Source organism: Scyliorhinus torazame, chromosome 14 (genome assembly GCF_047496885.1).
Source record: "Scyliorhinus torazame isolate Kashiwa2021f chromosome 14, sScyTor2.1, whole genome shotgun sequence".
In the NCBI taxonomy this organism is placed as follows: Eukaryota; Metazoa; Chordata; class Chondrichthyes; order Carcharhiniformes; family Scyliorhinidae; genus Scyliorhinus; species Scyliorhinus torazame.
Window position 1 is genome coordinate 176,425,598 of NC_092720.1, and position 5,656 is coordinate 176,431,253.

The 5,656-nt window shown below is 46.1% G+C and overlaps 1 non-coding gene across 1 annotated transcript; it reads left to right on the top strand.

Moving 5' to 3' along the window:
* The first annotated feature begins 1,730 nt into the window (after positions 1–1,730).
* On the top strand, positions 1,731–1,804 carry trnan-guu (transfer RNA asparagine (anticodon GUU)). Its single transcript has one exon. It is a non-coding gene; the product is annotated as a tRNA-Asn (tRNA).
* The last annotated feature ends 3,852 nt before the right edge of the window (positions 1,805–5,656 follow it).

Here is a 5,656-nt window from a genome sequence, read left to right on the forward strand (position 1 = left end):
AGTATTCAATTCTGGTCGCCATACTTCCAGAAGGATGAGGAGGCTTTAGAGAGGGTGCAGAAGAGATTTGCCAGAATGTTGCCTGGTATGGAGGGCATTAGCTATGAGGAGCGGTTGAATAAACTCGGTTTGTTCTCACTGGAATGACGGAGGTTGAGGGGCGACCTGATAGAGGTCTACAAAATTATGAGGGGCATAGACTGAGTGGATAGTCAGAGGCTTTTCCCCAGGGTAGAGGGGTCAATTACTAGGGGGCATAGGTTTAAGGTGTGAGGGGCAAGGTTGCCAGTAGATGTACGAGCAAGCTTTTTACACAGAGGGTAGTGGGTGCCTGGAACATGCTACCAGAGGAGGAGGTGCAAGCGGGGACGATAGTGACATTTAAGGGGCATCTTGAGAAATACATGAATGGACTGGGAATAGAGTGATACGGACCCAGGAAGTGTCGGAGATTGTAGGTTAGTCGGGCAGCATGGTCGACACGGGCTTGGAGGGTCGAAGGGCCTGTTCCTATGCTGGACTTTTCTTTGTTCTTTGTTCTTTGTTTATGCTGTCAGACCTCCTGAGATTGCCCAGCCTTTTGAGCTTTCGTTCCAGATTGGTGCATCAGCAAGGATTTGCTGTTACGATGTGGACAAGATGAATTGTTTCCATTACAATTTGGCTGTTTTATTAAAGCAAAAGCAGCGTTTGTCGTCTCTATTGCGCAATCGGTTGCCTCATTCGGCTGTTAACCCAAAGGTTGGTGGTTCGATCCCACCCAGTGACGAAGTATTATCCCACCCCCGGATGAAGTGTTTTTTGTACTTCGTCCCTCTGTGAGATCGAATCCACCCACGTTGGTGTTTTTTACATTTCATGCCACATTGATTTGATTTATTTCCTCCACTTCCAATATTAAACACGCCAAATGCTTTCATTCTCATTTTAAACAGTCAGTTCACATCCAAAGAGTGAATGACCAGAGAGAGACATTAGCCCCAATAGCAACAATGGGACAAAAGGGGCCTAGAATTTTCTCTTTTTATCAAAGAGGGTGAGACGGCAAATGAGAGGCGCCAAATCCCCACTGAACCTTCTGTATACGCGGAGAATACTCTTGGTCTCGATAGTCTCTCCATATAAATGAATTTTCTGACATCTGGTCATGATGCAATGAGGAGGAGTGGGCGGATTTTGGGCAAATAGAGCCAGTTGGCAGTGGACAAAACGGAAACGAAGCGACACACGAAGATCGAGCACCAGTTTTGTGAATATTGGATAACTCTTCGACAAACAGAATCTGGGGAGAACGAAGCGCGCTGCCCGACTGATCAGCGACAGTCAAGACACATTTCCCTTGTTTAGAATGATTTGAGAAATTAACTGAGATTTATAAACTAAGAAAACTATCCTTACTGAACATCAGAAAATACAGTTTCATTTTAGTTTCATTGCGAATATCTAGTGGCAGAAAATGCAAGAATGGCTCGAATGTAGAAGGCTCGAGGCGCGTTATTGACTGGGCTAAATAGTGTAGTCTTCGTTCTGTGACACAACGTCAACCTGGCTTGAAACACAGACTACGTTCTCGCTCCACAGAGGATTTCACACCTGCTGAGATTGCCCAGCGTTTTGTGTTTTTGTTCCAGATTGGTGCATCAGCAAGAATTTGCTGTTCGGATGTGGACAAGATGAGACTTTTTCGATCATAATTTGACATGTTTTTTCGCGATGCTGCAGCGTTTGTCGTCTCTGTGGCGCAATCGATTAGCGCGTTCGGCTGTTAACTGGAAAGGTGGTGGTTCGATACCACCCAGGGACGAAGTGTTATCCCACCGCCTGAAGGAGTTGTTTTTATCCCTCTGTGGGAACGAATCACCCACCTTGGTGCTTTTTATAATTCATGCCACATTGATCTGATATCTTTCCTCCGGTTTCAATATTAAACACGCCAAATGCTGTCATTCTGATTTTAGTAAGAAGCCTTACAACGCCAGGGTAAAGTCAAACAGGTTTGTTTCGATATCACCAGCTTTCGGAGCGCTGCTCCTGCCTTAGATTCACCTGTGGAAGGAACGGCGTTCCGAAAGCTAGTGATATCGAAACAAACCTGTTGGACTTTAACCGGGTGTTGTAAGACTTTTTACTGTGCTCACCCCAGTCCAACGCCAGCATCTCCACATTCTGATTTTAAACAGTCAGGTCACATCCAAAGAGATAATTAATATTAATTTGAGCTACCAGAGAGAGACATTCAGCCCAATAACAACAGTGGTACGAAAGGGGCTTGGATTTTTCTCTTTGGATCACAGAGAGTGAGACGGCAAATGAGAGGCGCTTAAAAGTGCAACGGGAATGTGGGCGGATAAGTTCAATCGGGGAAATAGAGAGAGAGAGTTTGTTTGCACTGACAATATTCAGGAATGAGAGGAAAGAGATACAGGGTGAAATGGTTTCAAAAAAATCAGCAGGGGACGACGTGACCAAGTTCCTCCGTAGAATACCCGTAACCTGGCACGTTGATCATGGCCAATCCAGTATTTGCTAATCTACGGACAATCTGGCACACTTTAGCACGGCCAATCCACCGAAACTTCACATCTTTGGACTGTGGGATGGACCTCGAGCAGGCGGGGAAAACCGATGCAGACACCGGGAGAACGTCCGAATACCATATGTTTGGGACGACTATCGTAATTGTTATATATTATATATTTTAGCGGTTACTTTGTTATTTATATGAGCCTGGGGATAAAGTATATAAAGCCTTGTTGCAGGAAAATTATTATGGAACCAAGGTTAAGATAGCCAAACTGTGTATTTACTAAAGTTGTAATTAGAGATATATGAAGTGTGAGCCATGACAGATTCCAAACATTTGATGACCAAGTACATCGACAGTTACAGTTTGCCTCGGCGGTAACGTAAGGCGCCGTGATCGTATAGTGGTTAGCACTCTGCGTTGTGGCCGCAGCAACAGCGGTTCGAAGCCGAGTCATGGCAGTGATAAGTTGATATCTTTTCACAAATGAACGGATGAGGAATTTTCTGTGTTAAGGACTCATTGAAACGGGGTCGCAGCTGAGTGCATGCTTCTGCTCCTGTTTGGTGCTCAATAATTCATACGGTTGTGAGTACGAGAATCTCGTCACCTCCAGTTTTATAATTTAACTAATATCATCCAGCGTACTCGTCCGGTTCTTGTCTTTTTGGAAGTGAAAACAGTGTCTCTCAATTTGCTGCATCAGCTTCTTCGGCCATTCACCCAAAATGTTCAAGTGTCTCAACCAAATACCCACCGAACTTTCTGTATACGTGGAGAATAATCTTCGTCTCGATAGTCTCCCAGTGAGCGAGAAGTGATACAGCCAGAGTGAGACGGCAAAGAGTGAGTTTGGCAATTTGAATCTTGGTGGGACTTCGAAGCTGGGTGGGGAGGAGGTGCATTTTATCCCTGGTAAGTGACTGGTTAGTAGTTTTTCATTTCGTTGTCTAATTTATATATTTTTTCTATCATTTTTTGGAATTATAGTTGTATAAGTTAACCTAAGGTTTAAGACATGGTAGGAGATTTCAGACCCGTGTCATGCTCGACGTGATCGATGTGGGAGCTCAGGGACACGTCCACTGTACCTGGCTACTTCACGTGCAAGAAGTGCGTCCAGTTTCAGCTCCTGTTAGACCGCTTGGCGTTTCTGGAGATGCGGATGGACTCACTTTGGAGCATCCACGATGCTGAGAACGTCGTGGATAGCACGTTTAGCAGCTTGGTCACACCGCAGGTGAAAGGTACTGAGGGAGATAGAAAATGGGTGACGAAAAGACAGAGCAAGAGTAGGAAGGCAATGCAGGTGTCTGCTGCGGTCATCTCCCTGCAAAACAGATATACCACTTTGGATAGCACGTTAGCATTGTGGATAGCACAATTGCTTCACAGCTTCAAGGTCCCAAGTTCGATTCCGGCTTGGGTCACTGTCTGTGGGGAGTCTGCACATCCTCCCCGTGTGTGTGTGGGTTTCCTCCGGGTGCTCTGGTTTCCTCCCACAGTCCAAAGATGTGCAGGTTAGGTGGATTGGCCATGATAAATTGCCCTTAGTGTCCAAAATTGCCCTTAGTGTTGGGTGGGGTTACTGGGTTATGGGGATAGAGTGGAGGTGTTGATCTTGGGTAGGGTGCTCTTTCTAAGAGCCGGAGCAGACTCGATGGGCCGAATGGCCTCCTTCCGCACTGTAGATTCTATGATCTATGATGCTGTTGAGGGAGATGGCTAGCCAGGCGGAGGCAGCAGCAGCCAGGTTCATGGCACCGTGGCTGGCAGGAAGATGTTTGGCAGGGCTATAGTGATAGGGGACTCAATCATAAGGGGAATAGACAGGCGGTTCTGCAGATGCAATCGAGACTCCAGGATGGTATGTTGCCTCCCTGGTGCAAGGGTCAAGGATGTCTCGGAGCGGCTGCAGGACATTGTGTGTGTGTGTGTGTGGGGGGGGGGGGGGTGAACAGCTAGCTGTCTTGGTGCACATAGGGACCAACGATTTAGGGACAAAATGGGACAAGGTCCTACAAGTTGAATTCAGGGAGTTAGGAGTTAAACTAAAAAGTAGGACCTGAAAGGCAGTAATTTCAGGATTGCTACCAGTGCCACGAGCTAGTCAGAGTAGAAATATCAGGATAGATAGGATGAATGCGTGGCATGCGAGATGGTGCGAGAGGGAGGCATTCAAATTCCTGAGGCATTGGAACCGGTTCTGGGGGAGGTGGGACCAGTAGAAACCGGACGGTCTGCACCTGGCCTGGACTGGAACCGATGTCCTAGGAGGGCGAGGTGTTTGTTAGAGCTGTTGGGAAGGGTTTAAACTACTATGGCAGGGGGATGGGAACCGATGCAGGAAGTTGGAGGGTGGTAAAACAGGGACAGAAGCAGAAGGCAGTAAGGGGGAATGTGTAAGGCAGAGAAGTCATTGTCAAAAATCAAAAAGGGCGACAGTACAAGGTACAGTGACTGAGGGGTGGCTCAGTGAATAGGACCAGTAATACAAAAAGGAATAAAACGGTCAGTAAAAACATTAATGGTAAGCGACGTGGCAGGTTGTTGCATGAAGATATGGGTTCAATGACAAGGAAAATTATGAGAAAAGCTAAGAGGAAATATAACATAGGAGAGGTTACTGATCGAGGTGTTACGATTCAGAACAGAGGTTTAAAAAAAAGGCAACATAAGTGTACTTTACCTGAATGCTCATTGTATTCGGAATAAGGTAAATGAGTTGATGGCGCAAATCATCGTGAATGACTGTGAGTTAGTGGCCATTACTGAAACATGGTTGAAGGATGGTCACGACTGGGAGTTAAATATCCAAGGGTATCAAGCTATTCGGAAGGACAGAGTGGATGGTAAGGGAGGTGGTGTAGCTCTGTTATTTAAGGATGACATCCGGGCAATAGTAAGGGATAACATCGGTGCTATGGAGGATAAGGTTGAATCCATTTAGGTGGAAATCAGGACTAGTAAGGCGAAAATGTCACTGATAGGAGAAGTCTATAGGCCAACAAATAGTAACATTATGGTGGGGCAGGCAACAAGCAAAGTAATAACGGATGCATGTAGACATGGAACAGCAGTTATCTTGGGGGGTTTCAATCAACATGTCGATTGGTTTAAACAGGTCGGTCA